The sequence below is a fragment of the Aedes albopictus genome, chromosome 2 (genome assembly GCF_035046485.1).
Source record: "Aedes albopictus strain Foshan chromosome 2, AalbF5, whole genome shotgun sequence".
In the NCBI taxonomy this organism is placed as follows: domain Eukaryota; kingdom Metazoa; phylum Arthropoda; class Insecta; order Diptera; family Culicidae; genus Aedes; species Aedes albopictus.
Genome location: NC_085137.1, coordinates 243,499,959 through 243,517,456, shown reverse-complemented (window position 1 = coordinate 243,517,456; position 17,498 = coordinate 243,499,959). Strand labels below are relative to the sequence as shown.

Here is a 17,498-nt window from a genome sequence, read left to right as displayed (position 1 = left end):
GGTAGCAGTTGAAATGGTTTGGGTTTATGTCGGTAAAGCAAATCCTTCTACTTCGTTGATGTAGCAATTGGTCTCCAACTATCTGAGTTTTTTTATATTTCACCTAAGCATATTTTCTACTCATTGTTTGGAGAAGCAAAAAATATTGTTCGTTCTTTTTGTACTAGCAAACTGAATGTTTAAGCTTTGTTAAATTTGGAGGAGTTCTAGAAACATATTGTCTGAAGATCCGTAGCACAGTTCTTCATGTGTGCATTATGAAATTGCATAATGTCATTTTAAAACAATACTCTTCCGTTCTTCAAATAATACCCCAGACAAACCGGCTTGATTGCTGTGTCAATATTTTTCGCCCAGTCGCAACCGACTCGGTCATCGACCGACATGTACTCACTTAAGATTTCACATTTGGCAAACAATTCGAAACCCCGAAAACCATGTCGAAACTGCCTGCCGTCGTCATCGTAGTCGCCGCACCGCCTTCAAGCGGTTATCAACGCGAATTTTGTTTTTAATCATTTGAGTCATAAAATCTCGCTCCGTCGTCGTCGTTTTACCCTCTCTCAATGCAATGACGGACAACAGTTCAGCGCCTTGTGTACACAGCTTGGCGGATCTTTCGCGATTTTTTTTTATCACCACGGGTCAATATTGTAAACTCTAATTAAACATGCACCAGCTGTTGTCATAGTCGTGTCGCGTCGCGCCGATTTGTTTGGGCTGTTTCGCTAAAATGTTTATCCTCAATAGCACGAAGTTTATATTGAGCTGAGTTTTGTAAATGGCGTTAAAAGATAGGGAGGTTGCATTGAAATTTCAATTGCTCGGCGCGAAAGATGTTTTCTGATTTATGATAATGAAAGTCTGCTTTTTTGAGACATGCACAGGTCGTAAAAGTTTTCGTTTTTTTCTGATCAGGAATCTATTTGGACTTTAATAGCTTACCCATCATACCAACGTTTTTTTTTTCTGATTCTTGAAATGCAAACTAAATACACTTTAGGCTTTCCAAAATTGGCACCTAATCGAATACCGCAGTCGCACATTTATTTATTTTAAGAAGGTGTGAAAAATACTCGCCAATTTCACATTCGAATCACGTTTCCTTGCCGTGAATCGAGGACCCTCCTATCAGTGATGTATGAAATCGTTTCTACAAATGTGCCAAATAGATTGTTTTCAATCGCGTATACCCACTTCAGTGCAATATACATATCTCTTGTTCAAGAAACTCGCTCGAAACCGGCTCTACTCAACCCAATGACGACGACGACCGCTTGCCTGTCGATCGAAGATGGATTAATTCCTCTCCAAACGGGTGTAAATTTGCAAATCTAATTTTAGCTCTCCAGTTCTTCGCGAACTGTTCAAACGTTGGTTGGCGCGTTGATTGTAATCCTTTTTGAATATTAATGCAATGTTTTTGTTTTCTCGTTTGTCTTTCCAGGTAAGATGCCAGAACGGCCCATTCCCGGGGTGTTGTTGACCCATTTTGCGTCGCATTGTTGTGGGGTAAGGTATCTGAAATCTTTATTATTTTGTATGTCAAACAAATACGTCGAGTGTGAGATAATGAACAAATGAAGACGGGCTTATTTTCTTGTATGGTGATCTCTTCAGACGACTGGTGATTGGTAATTTAATAAATTGATGGTCTCATTTTCAGGAATTTTAGCAAATACCTATATTTGTTTTTTTTTTAGTTCACACATCCATTCTAAATGTTTTTTGATATTTTTTTTTTTTTTTGAAATTTCTTCCAGATTTTTAGCAAGTATTCCAAGAACCTAACCTTCAGGTTTATCGTAGAGTATTCATCAGAAATCCTTTCCTTTGTTCAATTTTGGGAAAAAATACCACTAGAGATTATTTCCGAAATTCCTCTGTTATTTCGGAAATAATCTCAGTTTGTAATTATAAAAAAATGTCAGGAGAAATTAGCGAAGAAATTATTCTATGAAATTTCAAAAGATTTTTGCTGATAAATTTCTGAACTGGTTGAACGAAAATGCAAAGTTTCCAAAAGCTTTGAATGAATTTTAAAAGAAACCATTGGATAAATTTTCGAAGAAATCATTCCAGAAATTCTCGAAAGAATGTGTCGACAGATTACTCCCTACATATAAATTACTCAAAAAGGCACAGTTTTGTATGCCCCATTTAAAATATAAACCGATCGAATGATTGCAAAACTAAATGACTTCTTAATACTCCATAGAAGATGGAATCATAGAAAATTGTCGATCAATTTTAATTCAAGAATAAAAAAATCTTAAATTCCTACAACGCCTCTGAAATCGCCTGGAACACCCCTGAATCTATCTGAAACACCCCTGGAACCACTTGAGAAATCTGGAACACCCCTGAAACGCCCTTTAAATCCTCTGAAACCCCTGGAATACCCTGAAACTCTTGGAATTCCCCTAACATCCCCTGGAACATCCCTTTGAAAATCCCTTGAACGCCCCTGAAACCTTCTGGAATGCCCCCTGAAATTCCCTGGAACATCATTTCAACTTTCCTGAAATCTATTGAAATGCAAGGCTTCTGAAATCATCTGGAACTCTCCTTAACCCATTGAAACGCCCCTGAGCAGTGCTTTTCCAAAGTTTCTTATGGTGATGCAAACAAATTTCCAAGAAATTTGAAAAATATGTATAATGGAGAAAATGATCAACGTTAAAAAAATAAAAACCCACTAGAAATAACCTGAGTTCCTGAAAACTTCTAAGAATGCTCCTGAAATTTACAGGGCACCACTGAAACGCTCCTGAATCCCCCTGTGACGCCTTGTGAATCCCTTAAATCCACCGGAACGCCCCTGAAACTACTAGAAAACCCATGGAATGCCACTTAAACCCCTTGGAACACCACTGCAACACCTGGAGCGCCACTGAAATCCTCCGAAACGCCCCTAAACGGCTTGAAAACCCCGTCTCTAAAATGCCCTAGAACACCCCTAAAACTTGTTAGAAACCATTGAAATTCCCTGGAACGCCCCTGAAACTCTCTGGAACATTCTCGAAACTCCTTGAGAACCCCTGGTACGTCTCTTAACCAACGTTATGCTCCCGAAACACCCTAAAAACTATTAGAACGCCCCTGAAACCCGCTGAAACCTGCAACACATTAAAAAGTATTTCGTGCTGAACTCACCTAGTGCAAAAAACCACGTTAATAAAGACAAAAACACCTTGAAAACCTCTGTAATCGCCTGGAATCACCACTCTAATGCCCCGGACCCTCCTGAAACTCCCTGGAACGCCCTTAAAATCCCTTGGAAACTCTTGAAACACTTCTGAAATTCTCCGGAACACACATACAACCCTTTTAAAACCCTTGGAACACCCCTGAAATCCCCTGCAACACCACTGGAATCCCTTTAAACACCCTAGAACGCCCCTGAAATCTCGTGTAACACCCCTGAAATCACCTGGAAAACCCCTGTACGCCCATGAAATCTATTCCCGTGGAACGTCCTGTGCAACTTCCTGGAACGTCCTGGAATACCTCTGATACTGGAACGCCCCTGAAATCGAGAAGAAATCTGAGACGTTACACCAAGAAGGAAAAGATTTATAGTTTTGGTATACATCATTATTCTCGTGGCTAACTCCAAACTTATAACTCATTTCATGCGTTTATGTATTTCAGCCTTTTTTGTTTTTAGCCTTATGTTACGATTCTATAGTTTCAGCCTTTCGTATTCAGCCTTTTGTGCATTCAGTCTTTTGTAATTCAGCCTGATGTTATCATCCCCTTTTCACCTGATCCGCCCACCTTGTGTGCAGCCGTCCAGGTCTTCTTGTACCCTCCGGATCTCTTCCGCATTTTAGTTTTGCTGGGTTGTTGTCCGGCATTCTTACTACATGCCCTGCCCATCGTATCCTTCCAGGTTTTGCATGTCCTCCTCGAGCATAGTCGAAGTCTCGTGCCCGTGAAAAACCGTGCTCGTGGTGCATGGTGCACATGTGTATTTCTTGGCTAACATTGTTGTCTGCCGTTAATAAGGATGCGAGGTGGACGAAGCTCTCCGCCATCTCCAAAGTGTCCCCGTCTATCGTAACACTGCTGCCTAGGCTGATCCTCTCGTTCGCGGTTCCTCCAGCCAACATGTAGGGTCTGGGACCATTTGGGCAGGAGCACCTATTTTGGGCACTTGCTGCTATAACTCAGTCAATTTTGAACCGATTGATTTAATTTCTGAGACACGATCAGATACGCACAGTATCTAGCCATGTGCAAAAATTCAAGTCAATCGATTTGAAATTGACTGAGTTATAGCAGCAAGTGTCCAAAATAGGTGCTCCTGCCCAAATGGTCCCAGACCCTACTTTGTTTTTGAAGCGTTCGCCATCAGTCCGACCTTTGCTGCTTCACGTTTCAGTGCGTACAGTTCTGCTACCGTCCCAAATGTTCTAGCAATAATGTCCATGCCATCCGCAAAATGGATTTCGTGAAAATCGTGCCTCGGCTATTGAGCCCGGCTCGTCGCATAACACCTTTCTTCCAGGTCGCCACCTTGATGAACAGGTCGTGCATTGGGACTTGGTATTCGCGGCATTTTTTGGAGAATTTACCGCACGATGTTGATCTGATCCGTTGTCGAGCCGGATTAATAACTTCCCACAATTTACTTTGGGTGAAATACAACGACAGAAGATGATCTGGGATAGCTCTTTTTAGGCGACATTCAGAATTGTGATCGTTCGGAAGTTTTTACACTACAACTTTCTTGTAGATGGGACAAATGACCACTTCCTTCCACTCCTTCAGTAGCTGTTCGGTCTTCCAAATCTGAACTATTAGCCGGTGCTGGCAGGTGACCAACTTTACCGAGCCCATCTTGATGAGTTCAGCGTCGATACTATCCTATCCTGCTGACGTATTGTTTTTGAGCTGCTGGATAGCATCCTTAATTTCCCACAACGTGGTAGTAGGCTCGTACTGCTGCACTAACGTGGTCATTTCACCTGCTTTGCCTTGGTCAGGCTTGTAAACATTCGACCCTTTTCACTACCTTCGTTTCGTTGCCGCGGTCGGGTGTCAGCTTGCTTTGTTTCATTCGAGCGCGACCGCTACCTCTTAGGCTGTGACCATAGTGGGTGGGTAAGGTGAGATGCGATCGGATGCGATAAGTTATGAGATTAGAAGAGGGATGTTTGATAGGCCATAGTGCATGGGGTTTTCAATGATGGTGCGCATGTTGTTTTCACATTCTTTTTCGCCTATTTCATGCGCATCAACGACTCGCGTGATTTGATCGATGAAGTCGCTTGTATGTTGAAGCGCTTCTTTGGATGTGGGTAGTGAAATGATCGTTTCATCTATAGGAGTGGAAGGATAAAATGCACCCGCTTTTTCTAGTTTGCCTGACAAAGAAAAAAGCAGAACCTTTCAATCAGAATAAATTTATAGACTGTTTCAGAAATTATAAATACACTTTGTTTATTAGATAAAATGAACTGTTCTGATGATTTCTACCAACTTCCTTCAGAATACAGCACATTGTGCTCCACATTTTTGTATTTCTTTTCAATTGTCATAATATTTTGAAGAACAGTCGAGCTATCTAACAATTAACTTTATTTTCCAAATTTGCATTTGCACAGAGGTGTTTTTTAATGATTTTAACATTACTTATCACTAAGTACCAAAAATTATCTAACTTTTTATCATATTCACTTTCTTAACAAGTTGTCTATGTAATGCGTTCATCAAAACCTGACAAAAAATCGGTAAAGGCATTAGCTCAACATTTTTTCTGACTTGAAGTTTTTCATTTTTAAGGCTTTCGACGGAACATAAAAACTACCACACTGTTTCTTAGCTTTTCTGAACACATTTTTTATAAACTAATTTATTTTTTTCAGCTCATTCGATCCTTCAAATGGAATAGCTTGTTATACCATAAAAACGAATGCAGTAAACAGTAATTAAGGCATTCATTTGCTTAACATTTGTTGCTACCTGTGTTGTTGAGAAATTTGAAGCAATTTTTTTTGTTTTGAGAAGGCCTGTAATGATGGTTCTTGGTAGAATATTCCAGGGAAAATTACATTAACCGATCAAGAAATATCTTTACTTATGGATACAGTAAGTTTAATTGTGTTTGGAAATTGAATGTTTTATTTGTGAGATTTTTTTCTTATCTATTGTTACATTTTTTGACCACTTTATGCAACTTTAATTTTTAATCATCTGGTTCATAGAGTCCTATTTTTTCACTTTTACTGAAAAACATCAACAAAGTTGGTATTATTTGCTTCGTTAGAATGTTTACTATAAGAGCTAGAAGAAACTTTTTTGGATCTTGTGCTCAAATCGAAATGGCAATCAACCGTTAGTGTATTTATAATTTCTGAAACAGTCTATAGCAATTATGTTGAATACCACAAAACCTTAAACTTTCTAACTTGCACATGAATAACATGCACTGAACAAACGACCATATCAAACATTGATCACTTGATTTAAATCCCGAATACAGAAAATAAAATGTTTTCTTATACACATATAATAACAAAATTATGCTGTAAAAAAACTTAAACTATTTAATGGAATACTATTTTATATGCAATGAAATATGTTAATTTACATGGTCCGTCAAAATGCAAGTCATGTGTAAAAGCATTGAGTTATGTTTAAAAACAACAACATATTAACGCATTTTATATTACCTACTAGCATTCCCAACACATTAAATCCGCATTGCTTTACATATACAACGAGCGCAATCATGAAATCCATACCCGACAAGCGTTCTCTTGCGTTCACATGCGTCGAAGCAGCTCCATCGCATCTCCACACTCATCGCAACTCATCTACTATGTACGGTTCATGCGTTCTGCATATAGTTTCCACAGAGTGTGCTTCGACGCTTATCCGATCTCTTATCTCTTTGCATCGCACCTCACCCACTATGTGCTCAACGTTACACACAACAAGAGCGGCAGAACGAAAATCAATAAACAAAAAAGTGGATCAAATCAACGTCAACGTGACAATTTTGAATAAGATTGGTATAATATTAGTTTATTCGTGTGTGATAAATCGATTACGACACATACATTTATCCAAACAGCTCTCTTTATGGGAAAGACAGGAATAACGAAAACCGAACCATCTCCCGAAGACGCAATCGTGGTCAAGCTTATTTTTGTTCCGTACAGTAGTTTGATCGCTTGTGTTGCGAATGTTGGAGACAAAGGCAGCCGAATATCGACGAAAAGGTGTCAAAGACTGTGATCGCTAACAAGACTGGCCTTGGCCCTCCATGGTGTGGGGCATTGTGTTGTTTCCATTTTTCGATCAGTTCATGTTTGTCCATCAGAGGCTTCCGTCCTACTTTCTGTCCTGGGCACCCACGGTGATGCAGAGGGCCGGCGGGCTTCCGTCCTCATCCCTACAAAATTACAAATTTTGGCTCGAGGCACGAAGCCGTTTCGGGATGTGTTAAGCTTCTGGTAGATCTTCCATGTGTTTTTTGAGAACGGCAAAGCAGGTTGATTTCCTCTCACTTCGTTTCTTTCAGGCGGCTGGAAGCAACGGTTCTGCTGTTTCCGCTTCTGTTCATATCGTGCCACATTCTGCCGCGTTCCATGCTGCAGTATTACCGCCCGAAAAATGAAAAAGTTTTAAGAACATTTTCTTAGTTTTAGAAGCTATGGTGCGACACTTTATTTATATAAGAGGGATTCATTTCAAATTACAAAAAATCATGACTTACACAGGCTGTTAAACTGTTTAGTGAGTTCCAGCTGTCCAATTATAGCGAGAATTACTTAAATTCGATTTACATAATAATTTTCAGATAGTGTGAATTATGCGATGATCTATGCTCGATCATGCTCATGTTTTGGGGCATTGACATTACGCAAAAAAGAAACCGAATATGGAACAGTTGCGTGAAAACCTGAGACGTGAAAACCACATTATTGAAAGTTCAAAACATGTTTATCAATCCCAATCGGAAATAAATTTCCTTCGTAGTTTTGCGTCAGAGTTAATAAGAAGAAACTCGCCAAACGTCGCCTCCAAATGGACCCATTCCAACAATAATCCGGCTTATTTGGCCGAATCAAAACAAACAAACTGATCCGAACACCCGTACCCGGGTGTTTCAATCACCACCACCCGTAAATTGAACCGTGTCAATTATAGGCGATCTATTTTTATGGGAAGCAATCCGGGCAATGCCGCGCCGTTGTCGTCATCATGCTTGGTGAGGGATGGCATTGGGTTTGTTTGTCCCACTGCGTACTGTGTGAGTTTCCAATCCGATCCGGAGGCCACTGGTTTTCTACCCGGACCGGAGTAAATCCACGCACCATCCCAACGCAGTCTGCACCCGCTGCTGCCACGAGATGTAAACAAATTTCTTTTTATAGACTCACTCACTTCTGTTGCGAGGTTGTTGATATTTTTCCAACTAGCAGCTTCTCGGGAACTCGGATCGTTCTCCGGTGCATGCGTGCCATGGACTGTGGAAGCCATGTCCGCGTCTTCTTGGTATACCGCTGGAGATTTGCATTTACAATAAAATAACGATTGTGAAGGGAAACATTGAATGTTCACCAAGCAACACGTGTTTGTTATGGCTAGCAGGCAAATAAAGATGGAATTCGGTAAGGACAGACTCCAGAAATAGGTTTTAAACATATCTAATTGACTACCGATTCTACATCTCAAACTCATCAAGTTTTTGTGTGTGTATTTTTGTTAGATATGTAGCTAGGCAGACATCCTCAGTGTATAAGTATTGGTGATAGGAATAGCTTCTGCTACATCATAGTAGTTCAATTTGGAGAAGAGAAGAAAAACTGACGATGCAATCGCTCGTCCACCGTAGACCGTACATACTGTTCCCCAGCTGGAACGAATAACTGACACATAACTGAAGGATACCTAAGTCAGGTATCATACCAAAACAAGGTATTGGAAGGGTATCTTGGTATTAAAATAACTTATTTTGGTATTATGGATGATTAACTTACTGGCAAAATATAGCAAGTTTATTTTATTATTGAGGGAATTTACCTCTGATGCAGGACTCAACAATACCTTATTCAGGTTGAAGGTATTGGATTTTGCATACCTGAGTTTAGTGTTCTACAGCGATTTTCTCCTGCTCGGGTTGTGTTGCAGTGGCACCCCGAGCAGGAACGTATAACTGACACATAACTGCAGCATACCAAAATCAGGTAACATACCAAGACGAGGTATTGATCGGTTACCCAGGTATTGAAAATAACTTATTTTGGTATTTTCTAGGTATTTATAAAATACCTCGACGAGTAATTGGTTTGGTGTTGAAGACTGCTTGAGGTATTATTCAATTATGGAAAAATCGCTCTTTGTATGGAAAAATCGCCGATTATTATTAAGGTATTGCCATACCTTAGGTCATTATTCACGTGTTATGCGCAGAATATACACCAGTTATTATTTTAGGTATTTTACCGCTTATGCAGGGCTTCTTAATACCTCATTCAGGTTGTAGGTATTCGGTTTTCCATACCTGAGTTTGGTATTCCTCAGCTATTTTCTCATGCTCGGGACTAGTTCGTTTTGATTAGCGGATCGTGGTTATAAATATAAGAGGCCTTTCTTTTTCGCAACCCTGATCCGACATGGCAAACAGGCAGGAGCTGATCCGACCCATTTAACTCTTATTGCACAATTTCAAATGTAGTATCAACATTCTCTCTCCCGATCCGGGCGTTCATCACATCCGTCTTCACAGCCATCCAAAATTACCCTCGAAGGAAACTATTTTAGGGTGACAAAAATCTTATCCCATACTTGCTCACGAGGCGGGAAACAGTCACTCGTCAACAGATGCCTCGTCACGGTCCACTACCCGAAACGGTCATATTCATGGTAGTCGAGTCGTCGTCGTCGTTGACGTCCATTCCCAATAGCGGTACTAAAAAGCGACATTCCTTCGGCTATTCGCCGAAATGCACTTCCAAAGAAGCGTTTAATCTGAATTCCACCCAAGGGAGATTAAAAAAAACAGATATCCCGTGCCAATCCCCTCTAGAGTGGTTACGGGGGTGACAAACAAGAAAGTGGCAAATTGTTTTGGCCGGGTGCCCGAATCTATTTTGGCGATAAATCTTCCTCCACAAGCACTGCCGCGGTGCGCGGTTTGGTTACCTTGAGATTTGGTGATTTCATCGTGTTCACCGTTCGATTCAGTTGACAGCGAACTGAATGAGTTAATTTTGAATGGAATGGAAATGGAATTTTGCATTTTTGGATTTGGGTTTAGGCTATATTTTAATATGCAATCTATTTAGATAGTATCAATTGGCTACAACGCAACCTACTATTGGCTGGATTAGTTCATTTCTTCACCGTTTTACTTTGGCAAACTTTGGTCCCACCAACGTTTTTTTGTTTTTTTTTTCATTTTATCTTTTTAGACAACCTCTGCATCTTTTACATGTAGAGTGTATGTGGCAGCTATGGTATTACCTAATAAAACTTATTCTTCAATAATAGCTTTGCTTTTATCCTTTGCATTGTATCAGTTTTGAATGCATGTTTAATCTTAGTTCACTTCGCACTAGTTATAGTATAAAGGTACAACATTCTTTAAAAGTATTACTCAACATACACCCACTTCATTGCGCTAAAGGCACAGTAATGAACAATCTATCATTCTGTTGTGCCTTCCCGTTCGGGTCGGGAACTTTTCTTGACCTCCCTGGGCATAGCGTATCATTGTCCTCGCCTCACAATATGTAAATTCATGCAATGGCAGGCAAAGAAAGCCCTTCAATTAATAACTGTGGAGATGCTCAGCACTTAGCTAAAGATAAGGCAGGCCTAGTTCAAATGGGAACGTAGAGCCACCAAGAAGAAAAAAAAAAAGAATCTGTACCGATGTAGCTCTTTGTACTCAGCATTCTGCATTATACCCCGGACAGACATGTGATACGAGTGTGATTCCTGTACAACGGTACGCAGTGTCAAGAAAATTCTAACAAGACTGACTTGAACTGAGAGAATTTTCAGTATGGCACTCATTTCAAGCGCAATTGTACAGTGATTCTTGTATCACATGTGTGTCATAAGTATTACCTCGTACAGACACAGTGGCATACAATGGGCGAGCGAATGCATCATCAACTGCTTCCCCTTGACCACGTCAACCATAGTTCTAATGCAGTTGACAATTGTTACATGAACATAGAAAATCATCAGTACTTGAATATTGAGGATACCCAAGAATACCAATGGTCATAACTTTTGTACTCATGAGTGGATGCAAAAAGTTCTGGAAAATGCATTTCATTTCATTTATTTAGTATTACATCAAATTCAAGATAAAACTGAATCAACAATATTTCTCCATAATACACGGTTCGTGGCTGCCGCTCTCCATCCTCGGTCGCGCCCGATGCTCGCCAAGTCACGCTCCACCTGGTCCGCCCATCGTGCTCTCTGCGCTCCACGCCTTCTTGTGCCAACCGGATCAGTTGCAAACACCAGCTTTGCAGGGTTGTTGTCCGGCATTCTTGCAACATGCCCTGCCCACCGTATCCTTCCGGCTTTGGCCACCTTCTGGATGCTGGGTTCGCCATAAAGTGCAGCGAGCTCGTGGTTCATTCTTCTCCGCCACACACCGTTCTCCTGCACACCGCCGAAGATCGTCCTTAGCACGCGTGGCTCGAAAACTCCGAGTGATTGCAGGTCCTCCTCGAGCATGGTCCGTGTCTCGTGCCCGTAGAGGATTACCGGTCTTTTTAGCGTTTTGTACATGGTGCATTTGGTGCGTGGGTGAATCTTTTTCGACCGCAGTTTCTTCTGGAGCCCGTAGTAGGCCCGACTTCCGCTGATGATGCGCCTCCGAATTTCACGGCTCACGTTGTTGTCAGCCGTCAGGAAGGATCCGAGGTAGACGAATTCCTCCACCAACTCGAAAGTATCCCCGTCTATCGTAACATTACTACCCAGACGGATCCGGTCGTTTTCGGTTCCGCCTACCAGCATGTACTTTGTTTTTGAGGCATTCACCACCAGTCCGACCTTTGCTGCTTCGCGTTTCAGGCGGGCGTACAGCTCTGCCACCGTTCCAAATGTTCTGGCAATAATGTCCATGTCGTCCGCAAAGCACACAAATTGTCCGGATTTTGTGAAAATCGTTCCCCGGCTGTTGAGCCCGGCTCGTCGCATCACACCTTCCAGAGCGATGTTGAAGAGTAGGCATGAGAGTCCATCACCTTGTCGCAGTCCCCGGCGAGATTCGAATGAACTAGATAGTTCACCCGAAACCCTTAGGCAGTTTTGCACACCGTCCATCGTTGCTTTAATCAGTCTAGTCAGCTTCCCAGGAAAGCCGTTTTCGTCCATGATTCTCCATAGCTCTGCGCGGTCGATACTGTCGTATGCCGCTTTGAAGTCAATGAACAGGTGATGCGTTGGGACCTGGTATTCACGGCATTTCTGGAGGATTTGCCGTACGGTCAAGATCTGCTCCGTTGTCGACCGGCCGTCGATGAAGCCGGCTTGATAACTTCCCACGAACTCATTAGTTTTAGGTGACAGACGACGGAAGATTATCTGGGATAGCACTTTGTAGGCAGCATTCAAAATAGTGATCGCCCTGAAGTTCTCACATTCCAAATGGTCGCCTTTCTTGTGAATGGGGCAGATTACCCCTTCCTTCCACTCCTCCGGTAGCTGTTCGGTTTCCCAGATCCTGACTATCAGCCGATGCAAACAGGTGGCCAACTTTTCTGGGCCCTTCTTGATGATTTCAGCTGCGATACCATCCTTACCAGCTGCTTTGTTGGTTTTGAGCTGGTGAATGGCATCCTTAACTTCCCTCAGCGTGGGAGTTGATTCATTTCCGTCCTCCGCTGCACTGCCGTCGTCGTTTCCTCCGTTGCTGTGGGCTCCCGTGCCTACGTTCTCCACGTCGTTCAGGTGCTGATCGAAGTGCTGCTTCCACCTTTCGATCACCTCACGTCCGTCCGTCAAGAGGCCTCCGTCTTTATCCCTGCATATTTCGGCTCGCGGCACGAAGCCGTTGCGGGATGCGTTGAGCTTCTGATAGAACTTCCGTGTTTCTTGGGAACGGCACAGCAGTTCCATTTCTTCACACTCCGCTTCTTCCAGGCGGTGCTTTTTCTCCCGAAAGTTGCGGGTCTGCTGTTTCCGCTTCTGTTTATAACGTTCCACGTTCTGTCGAGTCCCTTGCTGCAGCATTACCGCCCTAGCTGCATTCTTCTCCTCCAAAACCGTTCTGCACTCTTCGTCGAACCATTCGTTCCGTCGATTCCGTTCCACGTACCCGATGGTGCTCTCGGCTGCATCGTTGATGGCTGCTTTCACTGCACTCCAGCAGTCCTCTAGAGGAGCCTCATCGAGCTCGCCCTCGTCTGGCAACGCGGCTTCGAGGTTCTGCGCGTATGCTGAGGCGACATCCGGTTGCTTCAGTCGCTCTAGGTTGTACCGTGGCGGTCGCCGGTACCGTACATTGTTGATGACGGAGAGTTTTGGGCGCAGTTTGACCATCACCAGATAGTGGTCGGAGTCGATGTTGGCGCCACGATAGGTCCTGATGTCGATAATGTCAGATAAGTGCCGTCCGTCAATCATAACGTGGTCGATTTGTGATTCCGTCTGCTGTGGTGATCTCCAGGTGTAACGATAAGGGAGGCCGTGTTGGAAAAAGGTGCTACGTATGGCCATATTTTTGAAGGCGGCGAAATCAGTGAGTCGTAGGCCGTTTTCGTTCGTCTGCTGGTGGGCGCTGAACTTACCAATCGTCGGTCTGAATTCCTCCTCCTGGCCTACCTGAGCGTTCAAATCACCTATGATGATCTTGACGTCGTGGCTTGGGCAGCGATCGTACTCGCGTTCGAGCTGCGCGTAAAATGCGTCCTTGTCATCATCAGTACTTCCGGAGTGTGGGCTGTGCACGTTTATTATGCTGAAGTTGAAGAATCGGCCTTTGATCCTCAACCTGCACATTCTTTCGTCGATCGGCCACCAACCGATCACGCGCCTCTGCATATCACCCATCACGATGAAAGCTGTTCCCAGCTCGCGTGTATTGCCGCAGCTCTGGTAGATGGTATGATTACCTCTAAACTTTCGCACCATGGATCCTGTCCAACACACTTCCTGCAGCGCTACGATGCCGAACCCGCGGTCCTTCAGTAGATCGGCGAGTATGCGGGTGCTCCCAATGAAGTTGAGAGATCGGCAGTTCCACGTACCGAGTTTCCAATCGCAAGTCCTTTTTCTTCGCTGGGGTCGTTGCCGTTGGTCTCGGTTCGTATTATTCTGTTGCTGATTTTCCGTTACAATGGGTTTTTACGGCTGGCTCGTAGGGCCTGACACCAACCCCCTACTTTCCGGAGGACCATAGTGCACAGTTGAGCTTAGAGTCCTTCCCTGGCACTCGGACGTAGATCAGCCGCCCCTAACATGGGGATCAGACGCTGTTGTGAGCCGCTCCTCCTGGAGAACAGACGCTCAGGTTTGCCGAAGCAAACCCCCCCTTCCCTGTCAGCGTACGACCAAAGGTCCCACCGGGGTTGGTTACCCGATCTTCCCTAAGGTTGCTCATAGTTTCCGGCCGGTACCGCGTGGAGGTAGGGATAGGAGTTGCTGGGCAGAGGCTAGTGGATCACAATGGGATCTGAATTGCGCAGCATACCCAGCCTTTACCGTTCTGGAAAATGCATATATGTAAAAATTCTACCCGTAGTCCTGTATGTGTTTGTTATCTATACATAAAGAGCAAAGAGTCACGAAAAACCGTCAATGATCAAGGAAGAAGAATCAAATCTACACTTAGCCCCATTTAAATTTCGTAATCTTTCGAGCTTGTCGTCAATACTTATGAGTCAATGCCCGCCACTACGCTTAAATCCCCTAGAGCAAGTCAATCATCACCCGGTTTGCTAATGTGGTGCGGTGATTGCGTAAACCTGTCAACAACATCGCATCACGTCACGGAACGTACATAGGTATGAATCTGTCAACGGAGCAGTAGGTGATTACGCTTGTAGGTATTATGATACGAGTGGTGAATGCACTCGTTCGTTTGTCGGCCTTCTTTGTGCAGCGTAAGTAGAAGATAGGTACGCATTTTGACACGCTGACTGCCGCCGCCACCGCGCCGGAACAGGAAACCAAACAATTCGCTGATGGTGATGATTTCGTCGGTATGTGCCCGGTGGTGTTGTTTGCCGGTAAAATGATTCAACGGCAGCTTTTTTATGGAGTATCACGACTCATAAACAGTGTCACATTTGTAACGAATAATGAAATTTGGGACACATTTGAAGATTTTTTTTTATGCAGGGCTGAATGTCTATAATAAATTTTATGCACATCACAATTTATATTTTATATAACTCATTTTGATATCATAATGGCCACTTTTCCGAACTTGTTCATTATGCAACTGAAATGAGTTGCATAATGAAAAATAGTTGTATAATGTTCATAATGCAACTCGTTTGAGTTGCATTATGAACATTATGCAACTCAAATGGGTTGCATTATGAAAAAAAATCATTGCATAAAATTTTGTATGGAACTCGTTGCAAAACTCGATTTTTTCAGCACTCTTCGTATTCATCCAACTCGGCAAGCCTCGTTGGATAAATGTACGACTCGTGCTAAAAAAATAAACTTTTTGCAACTTGTTACATAAATAACTATTATGCAGCTAAAAAGACAAATTCGCAGAACCGATTAGCCAATCAGCAAAACCATGCATTATTCCATCAAACGATCCTCGATTGTACCATAATTTAAATAATTTATTTAGTATTACATCAAATTCAAGATAAGACTGCTCTTCACGCCTTCTTGTGCCTACCGGATCAGTTGCGAACATCAATTTTATGGGGTTGTTGTCCGGTATTCTTGTAACATGTCCTGTCCACCGTATCCTTCCGACTTTGGCCACCTTCTGGATGCTGGGTTCGCCGTTAAGGGCAAAGAGCTCGTGGTTCTTCCTTCGCCGCCACACACCGTTCTCCTGAACACCGCCGAAGATCATCCTTAGCACGCGTCGCTCTAAAACTCCGAATGCTTGCAGGTCTTCCTCGAGCATGGTCCATGTCTCGTGTCCGTAGAGGACCACCGGTCTCAGTTGCGTATTGTAAAGTCCGGATTCGCTGGTTGGGTCACGACTGCGCCCCGATTAGCGAATCGTGTTCGCTTGTTGGGGTAACTGACAACTGATCCAGATGCTGTAGACACACGCAACTGACGCGAAATATGTCACGAAACACTCGTATACTTATACAAACGTTCTGTATATAGGAGCTGCGATGCGACGGGGGTCAGACGTCAAACTCGTTTTGACATCGATTTTGACATTCAGAGTGCTTTTTAGTTGGGTTTTGCCCCAACTAGTGAACATTCAACCAGAGCGTTACTGATTAATCATAAATTTAATCATGATTAATGATTAATGATTAAGATTAATCAAAATCATTAATCATAATCACAAAAAAAATCGCATTTAATCATTAATCATTAACCTTAATCACACTGTTTATGCAATCTAATCATAATCATAATAAAAAAAATATTAATCAATCATTAATCATTCATCATCAAAAATGATTCATCATATAAAATATATGACCCAATTTAAATTGGTTCAAATGCTGTTCTAAATAATATAATTTATGATTCTTTTTCAAAAATCTCCCGGACAGAGTAACCTTTTACTTTTGAAACTTCAAAAACATGTTAAACAATAAATATATTTTAATCATTTCCAGTTTTTTGTGATTGATTAATCATGATTTTTAATCAATGAGCCATTATTAACCATTAATCATAATCAATAATCACAGATAAAACCAATTTTAATCATAAATCATAATCTTTAATCATCCTAAAAATGAAATTAATCATTAATCATAATCAATAATCACCAAAATTGGAATTTTAATCATCAATGATTAATCATGATCAAATTTTTTGTTAATCATGAACGCTCTGCATTCAACCATCGAGATAGCCCATCTAACGGGCCGCCAACGAACGAATCGGGACTGTACATAGTACATTTGGTGCGGGGTGAATCTTTTTTGACCGTAGTTTCTTCTGGAGCCCGTACACGCTCAGAAATCCGTTCTGATAAACGTGAACAAACAAACGCAAATATGAGAACAAGCAAATATACACCGTGAACTGGAACTAGTTCCAGCTGTCAATATGGGCGTTCTAGAAACCGTGATATCTAGTTCACGGTGTACATTTCTTATTGTTGTTATAGTTGCTATGCATAGTTCCCGTTTGATCCCGTTCCGTGACTGGGAGTTCACGTATATCGGAACGGATTTTTTTGCGTGTAGTCGACACGACTTACACCGACGATGCGCCTTCGTATTTCACGGCTCAAGTTATTGTCAGCCGTTAGCCAGGAACCGAGATAGACGAATTCTTCTACCACCTCGAAAGTATCCCCGTCTATCGTAACATTACTACCCAGACGGATCCGGTCG

The 17,498-nt window shown here is 42.4% G+C and overlaps 1 long non-coding RNA gene across 2 annotated transcripts in view; it reads left to right on the top strand.

Moving 5' to 3' along the window:
* LOC134287991 (uncharacterized) overlaps positions 1-1,627 on the top strand; it is a 92,120-nt gene extending 90,493 nt beyond the window's left edge. For both annotated transcript variants that reach the window (XR_009997674.1, XR_009997673.1), the window contains exon 4: positions 1,448-1,627. This is a non-coding gene — a long non-coding RNA (uncharacterized LOC134287991). The remainder of the gene's footprint in view (positions 1-1,447) is intronic.
* Positions 1,628-17,498: the final 15,871 nt, after the last annotated feature.